Genomic DNA, 20405 nt, shown 5'->3' with positions numbered 1-20405 from the left:
GCGATATAGCACATTCGTCACACTGCAATGTTACAAATTCTTTCATCAAGTGCATTCTCTTGTTCTTTACAATGCTGCAAGAAGGAACTTCTTTTGATGCTCATAGTCACACACACTTCTCCCGAACGTATTTCATTACTCTTTTTTAACCATTTCAACAATACAATTTTAGTTTGCGTCACATCTACACAATTTTAGATTTGGTTTATTCTTTTTTGGATGTTTTTTTTTTGGATTCCCTAAAAATCTCCTTTAAAGACAGTTTGCTCATTTCTCCTTTTTTTGGGGTGTTTTGTGTGTGTAAACTTACCACAACATTTTTGTATTTTTGAGATTTTGTTTTTTGTTTTTATTTTTTAATCTACAGGAGGTTTTTTAGTGTTGGTACCCCTTGTTATTCATTTCACTTATTTTTTGGGAAATGTACCTGCCTGCTCACAAATAAACTGGCCTTTTGGAAGGAAAACACACACACAAGTATTTCATCAAACAAAAAACCTTTATTTTGGTCGCAATAAACTAAAAAGAGGAACGCAGCACTGGAGAAACTTGTTACTTTGGTACAGCCTTTGGCCCCCAGGGCAGACATGAACAAATTCGAATATAAAAAATTGGTGGCCTGAGGAGTACATATCTCAGGGAGAGAAGTCTGGTCCAGAAGTCCTAGAGAACGGGAAATTCAGATGCCATTTATGTCCCCAGGATGTGGTTCTTCAAGAGGCTGCATCTTCTGGCAGACCAGACTGAACCCAGGCCATCACTCTCTCGTCTTCCTTGGGCACTTCCCTCCAGGCATCCTTCCAGGCTGTGGCTGGGCTCCTGTAGTTGGGGCAGGAGGAGGAGGGCGTTGGTCAACCTCCTGGCTGCCACTTACCACAGCCTCCCCCCGGCTGAGGTCTTCCTGTGTATGAAAAGGGGACATAGTTTTAGTTTTTTGATCATCAATCACACCATTTTGTGCTCCTGGCTTTTGCAAATTGAATGTTACCAAATAGAACAGACTATCATTCTGAGCCTAGCATTTTTCTTTCCCGTCCCAATCATTTTTGGTCACTACGGTCTCTTGAGATGTAAACCACTTTGATAAATCACAACTTACTGATCAATAATAACATCTAGTTAACATCATTAAATGTAACACAAGAAATATGTTCAACAATGCAATACCTGTCTCAAGCTGGGCCCCACCACATGTTGCTGCCTGGAAGGCCCAGGTTGGACATCAGAAGCCACAGCTGGGGGTGAAGGATGCCTTGAAAGAAGACTGGAGAGTGGTGGCCTGGGTACCCCCTGGTCTACCAGAAAATGCAGCCTGTCAAAGTGAACCATCCTGGGGTAATAAACGGCATCTGGATCTCCTGCTCTCAAGGACTCCAGGTGCTTCTTTCTCTCCCTGAAATATGTAATCCTCATGGCCCCAATTTTCCTATTCAGATAGGCCATGTCTGCCGTGGGGACCATGATCCGCACCAAAGAAAGCAGTTTCTCCAGCGCCGTTCCTCTTTGTTATGTCGGCATAAAACTTGTTGTGGAACTGCCACAGGCAGGGCATCTCCTTGTAGAGTTCTAGAAATAGCCCCATAAAATTTTCATTTTGGAATGGATCCATATTGTCTGCAAGACACAACACAAGACAAACCCTCAAATACTAATAATGCCATGAAAACCCTCCTAATCTTGTCCCAACATCGGCCTATATAGAAGCAGTCTAGTCTAGTGAAGCACCAAGTCAAAAATGTTACCTTTCTTTGCACGTTCGTCACGTCCGTGCCTCACTCTCTTCCCAGATCGTACGGACGATACACGCGTGTTGCGTTTTATATACAGTGCGCATGTGTGAAACTCCGCCCGCCCTTGACGTTCTTTCTAGACTATTCCCCGCCCCTTCGCTTCCGGCGCAGTGGGGAGAGCACATGGCAGAGAGAACGCAGGTGCACACTAATAATAGTTACACTAACGAGGAGGAAGGTGAGGAAAGCCCGGAGCCTGAAACGTCCCGATCCAGGAAGACAAGATTTAAGGCCTCAAATATGTCTTTTGGAGAGATGTTGGAGATGGTCGACATATTGAACAGGACCGACTATGATGGGAAGTATGGACCTTACCCAAACCCAAATATCAGAAAGGCCAAGATCATGAATAAAGTTGTGAAGAGTCTTCATAAGAATTTTGGGGTACGCTGATCCAAGGATCAATTGAGAAAACGCTGGTCAGACCTGAAACTGAGGGAGCACGATCAGTACCTAAGGATCAAGCGTGTTCTTAAAAAAAGTAAGTAGTTGTCGTATGTTCATATGATTATTCTTGCTTGCATACATGCTCCATGTGCTTTGATTTCATGTTGTGTATTTTAAAATGGCCACTTTCAAGTTCATGGTTTCATTCGTTCGTAAGCAACATCGTTCTGCAGGGAAGTATTCCAGCTTAACAAAGTGTACCCAATAATGTTCTCACCTTGCAACTCGGCCCAAAAACACAATTGTACACCACTTCCAAGCAATGTTTCAGATTCCTATTTCTGCCCTCTGTGTGCTAATTATTCTTTGTTTACATTCTCATAGGGGAGAGAAGACTTGGCAAGTATGAGGACACCAGGGACCACACCCCTCCCAAAGAAGGCCAACTTCCAAAAGCACAAACAGACGAGCAGGAGGAGGAAGGAGAGATCGTGGAGGTTGGGCAAATTGTCACCACAACAGGTGAGTGTCGGAGAACACAGCTTCCGGTAAGCTCAGCAATGTATATCACCATATTTTTATTACATGGTGTGTTTTTTTGCTTTGTTTTGTAGGTGATGTGGAAGAAGATTCCTGTTTTACCAGTGAAAGTGCCCAGATCGTGATCGGGGAGATAATGGGGTGCAATCGTGATTTGGAAATGATCCAACAAAACATCAATGATGTAAAAAATAAAATGAAGAACATCATTGATGTTTTGGGGAGAGTGTGAAACAACAAAAACTAGATAGGGTTTTATTTTTGCTCTTTTAAAAACAAAATGTTGTATTTATTGAAGTTCCTAATTTGGAAGATGCACAGAGTGTGTAAACATGCTCTATCTCCCATCATGGGGGATCAATGTACATGTTTTGTGGAAAGTGTCTGAGATGAAGGGGTTGCAGCCCCAAAGCATGTACATTGATCCCCCATGATGGGAGCTAGCACATGTTGACACTCTGTGTGCATCTTCCAAATTAGTTTTTTTCAGGGGTGACACCCCATGTGATGAAGGCAATATCAGCCCAGTTTGTACATACTCAGGTCTGATATTGTCTTCACTTTTCAAAGTTGAACTTTGTAAGTTCCTGTGTTCAGTATTTTACGGTTTAATACATGCCTGTTTACACAAAAACAACAAGGAAACAAAATTCTCATTAAACTCTGTTTTGGATACACACAATTTATTGGTTTGTTGTAAAAACCTTTTCGAAACACACATGTGAATGTGCTTGTATTAAAAGGTTTAATTATCAACAATGTGTGGCTTCCTTTTTCATTGCGCACAAAATGTATTTGTAGTCAAATTTGAGTTTGTGCTGAGGAGTGTGATTTACTAAAGGCAACTCCACTTTGCCCTCCAAGTGCAGTTTCAGGTGTACTTTTGCAGTGCACTTGTAGTGCATAGTGGATGTGCCTTTAGTAAAAAGCACCCACAGTGATGTGTAAATTTGGACAATCATGCCATTTTCGTGCCATGGTGCTGAAAATGAGCACGATTTTGATCAGTAATGCACTACATACATTAGTTACAAAAAGAAGGTGTGTGTGTGTGTAGCAGACCCACAACATAATAAGATTATCTGAAGAAGAGACTGTCCCCTCATCTCGCTCTGAACTTGGGTTTGCACTGTTGGTGAAAAAGGCACAAGTTCCAAAAAAATGGCAAAGTGGGAGGCCACAGTCTGCCATTCCTGTGGCGTTGAAGGACACTGTGTAGTGAAACAAGAACAAAAATTTGTAATTAGACTAATCAACATTGCAAGCAGATTAGACACCCACATTTTTGGTCTAAATTAGTATAACATTTTGGGAACTGAGTATTTAAAGCCTAAAGTATAAGGTCCCCTTATGAGAGTCATCACCCCCCCCCCATCCCCCCCCATATGATGGGCCCTTGCTAAAAAATGAGGGGGGATGTTTAGGACAGGTAACCCTCTCCACTTGATTGAGAGCTGAATGCCTAAATAATGTGTGATACTTTGTGAAGCCCCTCCTTACTTACACTATTGGCAGCCCACGGGACAGGTAAGAAGTGTCATAATAACAAAATGAAAACAAAATGGAAGCACATTTTGACATTCTGCTATTACATAGCAAGAAAATGAATGTGTTAAAAAAAAAAAAATTGCATTGGAAAGTATTGAGGCAGGCCCTTACACTACATGCTTTGGTGAATTCGTCCATAAATGTGACCATCAAAAAGGTAGGTATAGTGTGTATTGGGATTGATCAAGTCATCAGATGGGGGAGGGGGGTTCCTAATGAGTTTGGCACAACCCCAAAAATTTAAAAAAAGGTCACTTTGCATGAATTGAAGCACACACATCACATTTGTAGACATTTTAGGGGGTGTTTAGGGGAAAACAATACTATGGAGCTGACAAAAAACATTGTTAAGTGACTAGACTATAGTTTTATGGGCCAAGAAGAGCATGGTGGTGAAGTTAGTGAGGCAAATATGCATGAGGACAAAGGGGCAGAGCATATGAATTAGAGCATATTGCAATGATGGTAATTAGGGAATGAGGAAAGAAATGCAAGACATTAGCAATCATGAAATACATAGAATGTGATGTTAAAGGATAAAACTTAGCTTCATATAGTCCTTCTGCAGGACCTGAATGATGGCAGAACAAGTCTCTGGAATAATGATCCCCAGAGCCTGGGGGGAGATGCCTGGAGAGAACTTGAGGTCCTGAAGGCTTCCCCCTGTCGCCAAGTAGCGCAACGTGGCGATGAGCCTCTGCTCCGGAGTGATGGCTTGCCGCATGCAGGTATCCTGCCTGGTGATATAAGGGGTCAGCAAAGCCAGCAGACGGTGAAAAACAGGGTCCGTCATCTGGAGATAATTCCTGAAATGATCAGGATTATTCTCGCGGATCTCACGGAGCAAAGGCATGTTGCGAGAACTGGTCACGCTGGCGCAACCAATTCTTGGTCCACAAACGCCTCCCCTCCCTGTTCATGGACCGGGCTTGTGTCAAAGTAAGAACCCCAACACGAAGCCCCTGCACAGCACAAACTCTATGACGAGTATGTAGACGAAACATGGTTTGAAATCGGTTGGCTGGTCAGAACGGACACCAGAAAGCACCGATAAACAGCAAGGCCTGAAAGAACGACCTGAATAGCAGAAGCAAGCAGACAATAAAAAATGCCTTTCAAAGCGTACTATACCAAGATATAGTCAATGAGAAACAAATACTTAATGACTGCACGCACTGATTATCAGATACGCAAAGACAAGCACAAACCGAAGAGCAGTAGCGATCTGAATCACTAATGTGAAGAGCGCGAATCGTCTCTCCCCAAACTTCTACTAACACGAGATCAGCAGAAGGAGCCCAAAGGGTGCCGGACGTGGTGCTGAACTTCCCTTTTCTAGTCCCGCCGTACACGGCTTACGTCACTGCGTTCTTGGCAACCGCAAAATCCAACAACTGGGTCCGACCGTGTGTATGCAACAGTTTCGGACACAATCCGTCGGACAAAATCCGTCAGACAAAATCTGATGGATTTGGTTGGCAGAATGTCCGACCGTGTGTACGGGGGCTAAAATTAACACTGCAGGTGAGTAATTTCCACGGTAACGCAAGGTTACAGAATAGAGTTCAGGGAGTTTCCACCATCTAGGTTTCTGGTCTCCAGAGTCTGGGATACTACTCAGGAAAAGGTATTTTTGACACCCCTATGGGTCAGCTCCATAGTAAAGCTTGTCCAGATTATAAAAAGAAACCTATTCGGCTGTGCATGAGATTACTGGGAAAGATGGTGTCATCTTTTGATGCAGTCCCTTACGCAATTACATTCCAGGTTGTTCCAGAATAACATTCTGGAGGCCTGGAACAAGGCCACTCTAGCCTTGGATTGTCCCATGTCCCTGTCCTCACAGGTAAGACAGGATCTCTCTTGGTGGCTGAACATCCGCAGGTTGAGAGGAGGGAAGTCTTTCCCACCTATAACCTGGAGTGTGGTCACCACAGATGCCAGTCTTCTTGGCTGGGGAGCTGTCCTTTGAGGAAGCATCAGTCCAGGGAACGTAGTCCCGAGCAGAAAAGACCTTGCCCATCAATCTCTTAGAGATTCGGGTAGCCTATTTAGGTCTATTCTTCTGGACAACCAGGTTGCAGGGTCTTCCGGTACAAGTCCAGTTTGACAACTCCACGGTGGTAGCGTATATCAACCACCAAAGAGGCACCAGGGGCCAGGCGGCTCAAAGGGAGGTGAACCATATTTTAGCTTGGGCAGAGAAGCATGTACCCTTCCTTTCGGCAGTGTTCATACCAGGGGGGGACAATTGGCGGGCAAATTTTCTGAGTTGCCAACAATGGTTGCCGGGGGGAAATGGTCTCTTCATCCCAAAGTGTTTCTTCAGATCTGCCAGCGCTGGGGGACCCTAAATGTAGATCTGTTAGCGTCCAGCTTCAGTGCCAAGCTGGAAAGGTTTGTATCCAGGACCAAGGATCCACTCGCTGTTGGAACAGACACGTCTGTTCCAACAGCCAGTTTTCTCTGATGTATGCCTTTCCCCCACTGCAGATTCTGCTGCGCCTGCTAGGCAGGATACAGGAGGAGCGGAAACCTATAATCCCGGTGGCCCCAGCTTGACCCAGGAGACCCTGGTACGCAGAGATTGTAAAATTGGCAGTGGAGGACCCATGGTTCCTTCCATGCCATCCAGACCTGCTGTCTCAAGGACCCATATTCCATACTAGAGGTCGACCGATATATCGGCCGGCCGATATATCGGCCGATATTTGCCGTTTTTTAAATAATCGGCATCGGCCGATTTGTGCTGATAAAAAGCCGATTTAGAACTACAGTGGGACTTTGAAATGACTTCTGTATAGCATGGTCTAAGTTGACTGAGTCGTCATAGCAACCCTTTCCTCCACTCTGGGCAGGCTGCCAAGAAAAGAACAGAAAGATACAATGTTTACACTGAATGAATTAAGTCATCTCTGTGTGTAGAAGTTCTCAGTTTAACCATTTAAAGACTAAATCTTTTCTGACACTTGTTGCTTACAAGTAAAAAATCCTGTATTTTCTGCCAGAAAATCACTTAGACCCCCCCAAAAATTATATATATTTTTTTAGCAGAGATCCTAGGGAATAAAATAGCGGTTGTTGCAATATTTTATGTCACACGGCATTTGCACAGAGGTCTTTCAAATGCATTTTTTTGGGAAAAAAATACACCATTTAAAAAATAAAAATAAAATAAAAAAAAGTAAAGTTAGCCCATTTTTTTTTTTTTTTGTCCAAAAGTTTTGACTACCTGTTTTTATTTAATATATTTTTTTTTTATCTAAATCATACATACAAGTAAACTGATTGGAGGTTTGTTTTGTTTAATAAATGTTTAAGTGTAAGAAATTTTCTGTATCACTTATGAAGGCTGCTTTCACACTGGAGCGGGCAGGCGTTGATGGTAAAACGCAAGTTTTAGCGGCTCTTTACCATCATTTTAGCGGTGCTATTTGGCTGCTAGTGGGGCACATATAACCCAGCTAGCGGCCAAGGAAGAGGTTAAATGCGCCCATGAAGCACCGCTGCCAAATCGCATTGCATGCGCTTCGGCAGTGGTGCCCATTCATATCAATGGGCAGGAGTGTTGGATGAGCAGTATACACCACTCCAAACGTGCTGCTTGCAGGACTTTTTTTTTAAGATCCTGCCAGCGCATCGCCTCAGTGTGAAAGCACTCTGTCTTTCACACAGACTGCAGGGGAGCCATTTTACAGGCACTTTACAGGCGCTATTTTTAGCCCAAAAGCGCCTTAAAACGCCCCAGTGGGAAAGGTGTGTTAGATCAAGGGGGATTAAAAATAAATAAATAAATAAAATAAAATCGGCCTAACATATCGGCCCAAAAAAATCGGCATCATATATCGGCTATCGGCCGCCATGATTTCTAAATATCGGCATCGGCATCGGCCAGAGAAAAACCCATATCGGTCGACCTCTATTCCATACTACTTTACAGTCGCTAATTTTGACGGCGTGGCTATTGAAACCAGAGTCCTAAAGGACCGTGGTATTTCAGGTGTGGTCTTGTCCACTCTGATAAATGCTAGAAAACCAGTTTCTATAAATATTTATTATAGAGTCTGGAAATCATACATTTCCTGGTGCGAAGGGAAAGGATGGCACCCTCACAAGTAGGGATGAGCTTCGAGTTCGAGTCGAACTCATGTTCTACTCGAACATTGCCTGTTCACCTGTTCAGCGAACAGTGAACAATTTGGGCTGTTCGCAGCAAATTCGAAAAGCTGGAACACCCTATACAAGTCTATGGGAGAAATCTAAAGTGCTCATTTTAAAGGGTAATATGCAAGTTACTGTCCTAAAAAGTGTTTGGGGACATGGATCAATGCAAAAAAAAGTTTTAAAAATGGCTGTTTTTTCAGGAGCAGTGATTTTAATAATGATTAAAGTGAAACAATAAAAGTGTAATATTCCTTTAAATTTCCTAGCTGGGGGTATCTATAGTATGCCTGTGAAGGGGAGCATGAAGTGTCATTTGTGCAGGAAAAAAAGTCTTTTAAAATCACTTGCGGCTAAATTGTCGGCTCCCCGTAATACAGAGAACACTCAATGAGTGTTCTCTGTATTAGCCGACAATTCATTCATTCATTGATAAAAAAAAAAAAAAAAAAAAAGCGTGGGGTTTCCCCTAAATTCAATTACCAGGCCCTTCAGGTCTGACATGGATATTAAGGGGAACCCTGTGTCAAATTAAAAAAAAAATTGACGTGGGGGTCCCCCTAAATATCCATACCAGACCCTTCAGGTCTGATATGGATATTAAGGGGAACCCCGCATCAAATTTAAGGCTGGTGAAGGGAGCCAGGGGTTCCCCAGTGACATATGGGTGACCCCGCCCCCTCTGATGTAACGGAAACCTGCGTTACATCAGAGGGGGCGGGGTCACCCACACGTCACTGGGGAACCCCTGGCTTCCCTCTCCAGTGTCAGAGGGGCGGGTCAGGTGACGGGTGGCCCCGCCCTCCTAATATAAGAAACGTCAGCGCTGGGATCTCCGCAGTGTCTCCGCACTGGAGACAGAAGACGGATGTATGGACAGCGCTGGACTGAGAGATCCCCCGTCGCTGGATATGATCATCCATCGCTGGATCCCGGAGATCCGTCGCTGGATAGCAAGAGTGGATTAGCCCCGCTGGAATCTTTTTTTTTTTTTTTTAATAAAGGAATTTTTCAAAAGTGTTTGTCTTATTTAACCACTTGCTTACTGGGCACTTAAACCCCCCTCAGTCCCAGACCAATTTTCAGCTTTCAGCGCTGATGCACTTTGAATGACAATTGCGCGGGCATACAACACTGTACCCAAATGAAATTTTTATCATTTTTTTCCCACAAATAGAGCTTTCTTTTGGTGGTATTTAGTTACAGCTCGGAGTTTTATTTTTTGCTAAACAAACAAAAAAAGATGCAAAAAAAAAAAAAAAAATCATGTTTTAATAGTTTGTTATAAAATTTTGCAAACGGGTCATTTTTCTCCTTCATTGAAGTGCGCTGATTAGGCGGCACTGATAGGCTGCATTGGTGGGCACTGATGGGCTGCATTGGTGGGCACTGATGGGCTGCATTGGTGGGCACTGATAGGCTGCACTGGTGGGCACTGATAGGCATAGTTAAGGCGGCACTAATAGGCACAGATAAGGCGGCACCGATGGGCACAGATAAGGCGGCACTGATGGGCAAAGATGGGCACAGATAAGATGGCACGGATGGGTGGCACGGATAAGTGGCACGGATGGGTGGCACGGATGGGCACTGATAGGTACCACAGATAGATGGGACTGATGGGCACTGATAGGTGGCACTGATAGGTGGCTCTGATAGGTGGCACTGCTGGGCACTGATGGGCGGCACTGCTGGGCACTGATGGGCGGCACTGGGGTGCAGCACCTTTGAGGCAGATTGGGTGGCACTGTGGGTGGCACTGTGGGGTGGCACTGTGGGTGGCACTGTGGGCACTATGGGCACTGACGGGGGGCACTGACGGGGGGCACTTACTTTTGCGTTTTATTTTACTTCAGGATGGCACTGCGGGAGGCAGGTGGGCACTGGCAGGTGGCAGGTGGTCCCTTGTATTGATGGCCGTGATCGGGACTGATGTCCCGATCACGGCCGCCGGTGATCGGCTTTTTTTTTTTCTCCTCGCGCTGTCAGCGCGAGGAGGAATAATAGCCGATTACCGGCTCCGTTCTATCACATGATCAGCTGTCATTGGCTGACAGCTGATCACGTGATAAGGGGTCGGGATCGACCCCTTGCACGGATCGGTGATCAGGCGAGTCTCATGGACTCGCCGATCACAGAGCGCGCCGCGCGCGCCCCTCGTAACCGGGACGACGTCAATAGACATAGTCCCGGAAATGTAGGTCCGCGCTAATGCCGTCATTTGGCAATAGCGCGGATCTCAAGTGGTTAACCATTTTTACACTTTCTTTGTGAAATGGTAGGGGTACTTTTGTACCCCCTTACCATTTCAAACAGGGGGGGCCAGGATCTGGGGGTCCCCTTGTTAAAGGGGGCTTCCAGATTCTGATAAGCCCCCCGCCCGCAGACCCTCACAACCACCGGCCAGGGTTGTGAGGATGAGGCCCTTGTCCTCATCAACATGGGGACAAGGTGCTTTGAGGGGTCACAGACCCCCAAAGCATCCTCCCAATGTTGAGGGTATGTGGCCTGGTACGGTTCAGGAGGAAGGGGGGGGCCGCTCTCTCCCCCCCTCTTTTCCTGTGGCCTGCCAGGTTGCATGCTCAGATAAAGGGTCTGGTATGGATTTTTAAGGGGATCCCCACGTCAATTTTTTTTAAATTTGATGCGGGGTTCCCCTTAATATCCATATCAGACCTGAAGGGTCTGGTATGGATATTTAGGGGGACCCCCACGTCAATTTTTTTTTTTTTTTTTTGACACGGGGTTCCCCTTAATATCCATGTCAGACCTGAAGGGCCTGGTAATTGAATTTAGGGGAACCCCCACGCTTTTTTTTTTTTTTTTTATGAATGAATGAATGAATGAATTGTCGGCTAATACAGAGAACACTCATTGAGTGTTCTCTGTATTACGGGGAGCCGACAATTTAGCTGCAAGTGATTTTAAAAGACTTTTTTTCCTGCACAAATGACACTTTGTGCAGGGACAGTTCTAAGCACCAGAAACATGCGCCCCTTCACAGGCATACTATAGATACCCCCCAGCTACGAAATGTAAAGGAATATTGCACTTTTATTGTTTCACTTTAATCATTATTAAAATCACTGCTCCTGAAAAAACTGCCGTTTTTAAAACTTTTTTTCACATTGATCCATGTCCCCTGGGGCAGGACCCAGGTCCCCAAACACTTTTTAGGACAGTAACTTGCATATTACCCTTTAAAATTAGCACTTTAGATTGTGAACGTTCGAGTCCCATAGACTTTAATAGGGTTCTAAAGTTCACACGAAGTTTAGGTCTGTTCGCAGGTTCTGGTGCGAACCGAACAGCGGGGTGTTCGGCTCATCCCTACTCACAAGTATTGAATTGGGAGGGTTCTTGCCTTCCTTCAAACAGGGGTGGGTTTGAACCTAGCTTTGGGGACAATTAAGGGACAGAGTTTGGCCTTGTCGGTTTTCTATCAGAGACCAATTGCATCTCATTCGTTAATGCAAACTTTTGTCAAATGGGTGACACGTTTGAGGCTGCCGGTTAAACCACCCTTGTGTCCCTGGGACTTGAATTTGGTTCCATCAGTTCTGCAGAGGCAGCCCTTTGAACCTATTAGGCATATTCCTTTAGTCCTGTTGCCTAGGAAATGTGTCTTTTTGGTGGGTAGAACTTCAGCAAGAAGGGTATCAGAATTGGCCGCCCTTTCTTGCAAAGAGCCTTTTTTGATTTTACATCAGGACAAGTTGGTCTTGTGTCCTCATCTCTATTTTCTACCTAAAGTAGTTTCTAATTTTAATTTGAATCAGGATATAATTTTGCCCTCCTTTTTTCTGAATCTTAGGTCAGCGGAGGAAAGGTCGCTTCATTCACTTGATGTTGTGAGGGTGATCAGATTCTATTTAAGAATGTCATCTCTGTTTCAAAATACTGACTCTTTTTTTGTTCTGCCAGAGGGTCCTAAGAAAAGACAGGCCGCAACAGGTTCATCTATTTCTAGGTGGATTCGTCAGGTCATTATCCAGGCTTATGACTTGAAACGCAAGGTTCCACCTGGCAGTTTAAGGGCACATTCCACCAGAAGGGTTAGTGCATCTTGGGCAGTGCGCCATCAGGTGTCTATGGCTCAGGTTTGCAAAGTGGCCGCTTGGTCTTCAGTTCATACGTTCACTAGATTTTACCAGGTGGATGTTAGATCTCAAAAGGAAGCTGTATTTGGCCACAGCGTGCTGCAGGCAGCATTATAAGTCTTTTACCCATAAGGGGGCTTAGGAATAGTGTATTCCCTCCCCTCAGATGTATTGCTTTAGGACATCCCAGCTAGTTATTACTATGGTGCTCTGTGCCCCGTGATGTACGCGAAATAAAAATGGATTTTTATAACTGCTTACATGTAAAATCCTTTTCTTGGAGTACATCAGGGGACACAGAGATCCCTCCCCTCTTTTTCTGGGATCTTCATTGCTTGCTACAAAATTAAGGTACTTTCCATGTGGGAGGGGTTATATGGGAGGAACTTTCTTACTATTGGTTGTCAGTGTCCAATCACCTGAAGGTAGCGTATAACCCAGATAGTCATTATTATGGTGTTCTGTGTCCTGTGATGTACTCTAAGAAAAGGATTTTACAGGTAAGCTGTTATAAAAATCCATTTTTTTTTTTTACATGTAAGTGCATTTCTTTTTGGGGATTTAGTCTTAATAAAATGTATTGCACTATGAGAGGCTTTTCCCCTTTCCTTTAATGGTTCTACTACGCATCTCCTGCTGACACAAGAGGTTCTTAAAGGGACAGTATAACATTATCCATAGTAATAGTCCTTGTACAACCCTAGTTGCTGAGAGAGGCCCTTAAAGGCTCATTGGAGTACTGCCTATAGTGGTAGAGATCCCATACAAAACTGCACTTTTTGAGTGAGTAAGTGGAGTGTGTGGTCCAAGAGCACAGCAGACTGGAAGACACATGTTTTCTCTTCATAAGCAGGTGTGCATTTTTTTTTTGTATTATCACTGAGCACTATTTTCATGTGGACTTTTTTTGATTGACATATAAGATTCATTGTGCATTGATGTATTATTTTATGGTTAAGTATATTTACTATATTAGAATATAAGGACCTATGCATATCTACAGGAGACTGTTATTATGTCCTTGAAGACATTGATTATGTCTTCAAGGTAGCAGCTCTTAATCACTTCTATTTAATGATTTTTAATTTACTTAATTTGTCACTTGTCATATAAGCGTGGGTGTTGTATGGTATTGTACTTATTTAAACTACTTTGGCTCTGCCACCTGTATACCTCTTATAGATCAGAGCATTTTTTTTTATTTCTGCCATGGGCCTGTATGCGGTATTTGGTGATAACCAAGTAGTAATTTTTTTTTTTTTTCATCATACTTACCTGTAAAATCATTTTATTTGAATACATCATGGGACACAGAGTTAGGCTAATATTGATTACCTACGCCATCTCTACGTCAATGGACACTGATAGATAGTCTTAGACAGGAAGTGATCACCTATATAATCCCTCCCATACAGGAAGTACATCAGTTTTACAGTAAGCACTGAATCCTCAAAAAAGAGGGGAGGGATCTCTGTGTCCCATGAATGTACTCAAAGAAAAGGATTTTACAGGTGTGACAAAAAATCCTATTTTCTTTTTCATACATCATGGGACACACAGTTAGGCCAATATTTATTACCTACTGGGACGTCCCAGAGCAATAGCCTTGAGGGGAGGGAGAGACCCTGCCAAACAATAGCCATCAGACCTTATACGGCAACCCACAGTACACTGCAGCCGAATCCTCTGCTGCTCGAACATCCACTTGACAACATTTTGTGAACATATGCACTGAAGAATAGGTAGCAGCCTTACAAGTCCCAAGGAGTTGCCCCTGCATAAAGGTTCAGACCAGCAAATGGAAGGCTAAAGGCCTTTGGAAGAATACTGACAGGGCCGAAATCTGTCCTCTGATTGTACTCAAAGTCAATCTGATTTCCACAGCTGACTGTAGAAAAGAGAGTATTCGTATTTCCGAGGATGCCATTTTCTGGCTTCACACCAAGCAATATAAGTTTTCCAGACCTTATGATAGATCTTCATAGTGACAGCTTTTCTAGTATTCACCAGGGTAGATACCACTGGTCCCGAGATGCCATGGTCCTTCAACACCCTGGCTTCAATAGCCATGCCGTCAAATTTAGAGACTGTAAATTGGGGTGGAATATAGGACCTTGAGACAGTAGATCGGGGCGACATGGAAGCATCCATGGCCCGTCTATTGTCATGCCGCGTACATACGACCGGTTTTCCCATCAAAATAAATTCTGAAGGTTTTCCAACGGAGTTCTGCTGAAACTGTCTTGCGTACACATGATCACACCAAAGTCCGATCGTAAAGAACAGGGTGACGTACAGCACGTATGACGGGACTAGAAAAAGGAAGTTCAATAGCCAGTAGCCAATAGCTTCTGTCTCATACTTGCTTCCGAGCATGCATCATTTTTGGTCCGTCAGAACTGCATACAGATGAGCGGTTTTCCCAATAGGAATTGGTTCCGTCGGAAATATTTAAAACGTTCTATTTCTAGGTTTGTCAGAATTTTCGAAAAAAAACCTGTTCTCCAAATGTCCGCAAAGTGCAGCAGCCTTCCCCCCACCTGATAGAGTGGGATCGTCCGCTCAAAAGGAGGGCTTGGTGTCGGGTTTAGAAGAGCTTTGGACCCAGGGCTTTTTGCCCCGGCTCTAGCATCCTGTTGGCGGCAGAACTGCCTTGGCGTTGAGATACCTGAGGAAGCAGTCCCTGAGGTTTTAAATGGGGGACGCCTGGTGCTTCTCTTTACAGGAAGTAGAGAGCTCTTGCCTCTGGAAATCTTTTGGAAATATTTGTCAAAATCATCCCCGAACAAACATTCCCCATGAAAGGGGAAACCTTCTAATAACTTCTTACAAGGAGGCTCGGCTGACCAGTTCTTAAGCTACAAAAGTCTGCATATATGTACAGACTAGAGAGCCAAAGGAGAAACCTGCTGTATTGAATCCTTTAAGCATCAACAGAAAAACACAGCGCTTGAGGAATATCTGTCTTATTTTCAGCAAGGCCTGTCAGGTCATCTGAGCTGATCCTTTATGGACTGGCAGATACTAATTGCTGCAACAGATGGCTGAATAGCTGAACTGGCCAACGAAAAGGAAGTCTTTAATAATGACTTCAGTTTCTTGTCAACAGGGTCTTTCAAGCCCTGTGCATTATCCACTGGACAAGTTCTTGTTTAAGGAAGAGACTGCTGCATCTACGGCTGGCATGCTCCACTTCTTAATGAACCATTCATCCATGGGATATAAAAGGGAAAAACTCTTAGGAGGAACAAAATGTCAGGATGTTCCCAATCAGCATACACCGCCTGCTCCAACAGTGGGTGTAAGGGGAAAGCCTGTGTGGCCTGAAGAGGCCTCAGAGACCCCAAAGAGGACCTTTTGATCCATCTTGGTAAGAGTCTGGATCAAAAACCTCTGTGACTGAGAGGCAGACACCACCTGGATATCTTCTTGTCCAGATTGCTCAAAAACCGAAATCATCTGCCAGGCCCTCCACAGAATCTTGAGCTTCTAGCTCTTCCCCATGCTCAACCCATTCCTGCTCAAAACTAGGAGGCTCAGGGGAGGGGGATCTGTCACGCCTCTTGCCATTCTGCGGGATGGAGGCAATCATGCCAACAATCCTGTGCTCTAACCAGGCCAGGGGAGAGGACAGTTCATCCTTGGTGATAAAGGGTGAAGCAGCAGCGTTAACTGTAGGCACCATACCAGATAAGTGCAGCGACTCAGATTGCCCGAAAGCCTCTGGTCTTTCAGGGGATACAACAATAGGGATACGACTAGGTTCATCAGGAGCTACATGACGACATAGGTGTTCCCTTCCCTGTAGTGTTAGTCCTGCTCCTCTTTTTTGAAGATATTTACAAGCCACAAAAAGGGAGTAGCTGGGCATAGTATTAACACACCTCAAAAGTGAGACCGTTTAATAGGGCTCACCAAGCTCTTATGCAACAATCCTGCTAAGCACCTTAGCCTGCCAAGCAACACCTGGTGACTCATGTGAGCTGGGTAAGGAGAAATGAACCGCTGCACATACTTGGGTTAGGAGCCTGCTCTGTGTCCCACAGCTGCCTTGTGGAAGCACTGCATGCTTGGCATACACAGCTTAAATAAGCTGGCTGTGTGCCGGACATTCTGCGCATGTGTGTGGTCCTGGGCGCAGCTGTATTTGCATACGACGCAAATCTTCATGTGCCCAGATTAGGCTACAGTACATGCGTGGCTCTGAACGAAGCCACATACGCCATGGCCGCCAAACTGCTGAGTATTTTGGTGAATGGACGTTTGCCCGAATGATGATGCGCAATGGCGCCGCCTCGTGCGCCATCCATTCAAGGTAAAAAAACAGCTAGACAAGCAAAAAAAGGTACACTTTACAAACACCCACAGCTAGCCCAAAACTCCCCCGTATGGACACCGCACACAGGTGTCTAGCCTCTAGATAGCTTGACTGATTGTTACAATCATTGGGACACCCCACAATAAGTAAATAGGGGGGTTTCACTTACCCGTCCAGGTGCAGGGCAGCTTAGAAACTAAGAGCCAAATCTTCACCCATCACGGCAGGTAATGCCGTGTACACACGTAGCCGACTATCCGACGGACTTAGACTGGCGGACTTCCCGCCAGACTGTCCGTCGGACTTTCCGAACGGGCTACTTGCCCACACACGGCACTTTTTCAGCGGACTAATACAGCGTACTAAGTCCGCCGTACTATCCGCCCTACTTTTGAAATTAACGGACTCGCCCACACACGCGGAGGAAAGTCCGCTTATTTCGAGCGCGTCTCCAGGTAGGTGGGGCCCGCGAAGGAGACACCGCTGGCCCCGCCACCTGGTATGAACTTAAAGGGGAACCCCCAACGCCGAAAAAAATCGGCGTGGGGGTCCCCCCCCAAGTCCACAACAGACCCTTGTCCGAGCACGCTACCCGGCCGGCCAGGAAAGGAGGGGCGAGCGAGCGCCCCCCACCCCTCCTAAGTCGTACCAGGCTACGTGCCCTCAACATGGGGGGTGCCTTGGGGAAGGGGGGCCGCGCGGCCCCCACCCCAAAGCACCTTGTCCCCATGTTGATGAGAACAAGGGCCTCTTCCCGACAACCCTGGCCGTTGGTTGTCGGGGTCTGTGGGCGAGGGGCTTATCGGAATCTGGGAGCCCCCTTTAATAAGGGGGCCCCCGGATACCGGCCCCCCACCCTATGTGAATGAGTATGGGGTACAATGTACCCCTACCCATTCACCTGTAAAATAAAGTACAAAAAAAAACACAACACACAAGATAAAATAATTTATTGCACAGCTCCGGGGGTCTTCCGTCTTCGGGGGTCTTCTCGCCGGACTCCTCCGCTATCTTCTTGTAGCTCTTTTGCTAGCGGAGGAGCCTGGCATTCTTCTTCGTCGCCGCGGCCTCTTCCGACTTCGGGGGTCTTGTCCCCCTCTTCGGTTCTTCTGCCGGGCCACCACGCCTTCTTATAGCTCTTTTACAGGCGGTGGCCCGGTCTTCTGTCGCCACCGCCTTCCGTTCTTCTTCTTCTTCTTCTCCTGGAGATGTTGACTCGAAGCTCTCTCCGGCCGCAATGCCAGGGAAGCGCTGCGCGGTGACTTATATAGGGACAAGGGGCGGGGTCATTGGTTGATGTCACATGGGTTGATGTCACATGGTGACCCCGCCCCCTTACAATGTCACAGTCCCGGAGGATGCTGTAGGGACTGTCGCCATGTGACATCAACCCATGTGACATCAATCGATGACCCCGCCCCTTGTCCCTAAATAAGTCACCGCACAGCGCGTCCCTGGCATTGCGGCCGGAGAGAGCTTTGAGTCAACATCTCCAGGAGAAGAAGGAGAAGAAGAACGGAAGGCGGCGACGGTGACAGAAGACCGGGCCACCGCCTGTAAAAGAGCTATAAGAAGGCGCGGTGGCCCGGCAGAAGAACCGAAGTGGGGGACAAGACCCCCGAAGTCGGAAGAGGCCGCGGCGACGAAGAAGAATGCCGGGCTCCTCCGCTAGCAAAAGAGCTACAAGAAGATAGCGGAGGAGTCCGGCAAGAAGACCCCCGAAGACGGAAGACCCCCGGAGCTGTGCAATAAATTATTTTATCTTGTGTGTTGTTTTTTTGTACTTTATTTTACAGGTGAATGGGTAGGGGTACATTGTACCCCATACTCATTCACATAGGGTGGGGGGCCGGTATCCGGGGGCCCCCTTATTAAAGGGGGCTCCCGGATTCCGATAAGCCCCTCGCCCGCAGACCCCGACAACCAACGCCCAGGGTTGTCGGGAAGAGGCCCTTGTCCTCATCAACATGGGGACAAGGTGCTTTGGGGTGGGGGGCCGCGCGGCCCCCCTTCCCCAAGGCACCCCCAATGTTGAGGGCACGCAGCCTGGTACGGCTCAGAAGGGGGGGGGGGCGCTCGCTCGCCCCTCCTTTCCTGGCCAGCCGGGTAGTGTGCTCGGACAAGGGTCTGTTGTGGACTTGGGGGGGACCCCCACGCCGATTTTTTTCGGCGTTAGGGTTCCCCTTTAAGTCCATACCAGGTGGCATGGCCAGCGACGTCTCCTTCGCGGGCCCCGCCTACCTGGAGACCACTCGAAATGTGCGGATTTTTCTCCGGGCGGGAAAAGTCAGTTCATTTCAAAAGTACGGCGGACTGGCACACACACGGCCGGATTGTCCGCCGAAATGCGAGTCCGGCGGGAAGATTGGAGTGCAAAACTACTTTCTAAGTCCGCCGTACTTTCGGGTCAAAAAAGTATGCCGGAGGTTACACACGGGGGGCTTGTCTGGCGGACTTCAGTTTGCCGGACTTTTCCACCCGCTTGTTTGATCGTGTGTACGCGGCATTAGTGTAACTTGAAGACCTTCAAGGACTGGGTACCCTTTTAATGTTTAGGGTCCACTTAATAGGACCTGTACAGCACCCTGCAGGAATGCCTTAGTGCTGTGGTGTCCAGGATTTCACTTTGCAGGGTCCAGTGCCCGGAGGTCACATGACAGGCAAAACCTTGCATGATCTTGTGTCTTCTTTGCGAGGCTCGGGTACCATTTATCTAAGCATATAGAGCCTGTGTCAAATGGATCTGATTGGTCACTCCTTTGATTCATTTAAGAACCATTTGTGGGACTAAAGATCTGGAGCTCAGGGAGCTCAAACAAACGTGCCCATCCAATTTGCAGACACTGGTAAAAAACTGATGTACTTCCTGTATGGGAGGGATTATATAGGGGATCACTTCCTGTCTAAGACTTTGTCTACCATTATCCATTCACCTAGAGATGGCGTATAACCCAGTAGGTAATGAATATTAGCCTAACTCTGTGTCCCATGATGTATGAAAAAGAAAAGGAGATGAACAGGAACATATTTTTACTTAAAAGTTTGCTTTAACTGATGCAATATGTAGATCAAAGATTATCCCTTTGATTTGCATAGGAATAAATACAAAGTAACAATAATGTTTCATTGTATTTCTCTATTGGGCTTCTAAACAGTGCTTACAAACACTGTTCATAAACTCCATGTTTACATGGCCGACATTTTGATTGCTGGTAACAGCAGTGAGTAACTAATGTCTTGAATCCATTAAATAAATATAGATTTAAAAAGATTGAATATATTTTTTGAAAATACATTAACATGTTTTAGATCATTGCGACTGGGTCTGCATATACTTTTAACAGAGTTGGATTTTTCATTACTGGGGCTTGTAGGTCCACAAGGCACACCAACTAACTGAACAGTTTCTTGTTTTACTGGTCATAAACTTACTTATCGTGACAATGTGTAAATATGTTTCTATGAGATGACTATATTTGTAATGAGGATAGGAAAAACATCGCTTTCGATTTCTTTACACACGTAGCAGACTATCCGGCGGACTTAGTCTGGCGGACTTTC

Source organism: Lithobates pipiens, unplaced genomic scaffold, assembly GCF_037356315.1.
Source record: "Lithobates pipiens isolate NorthernLeopardFrog02 unplaced genomic scaffold, aLitPip1_a1.2 Scaffold_13, whole genome shotgun sequence".
NCBI lineage: Eukaryota > Metazoa > Chordata > Amphibia > Anura > Ranidae > Lithobates > Lithobates pipiens.
Note: the sequence above shows the minus strand (reverse complement) of the source record.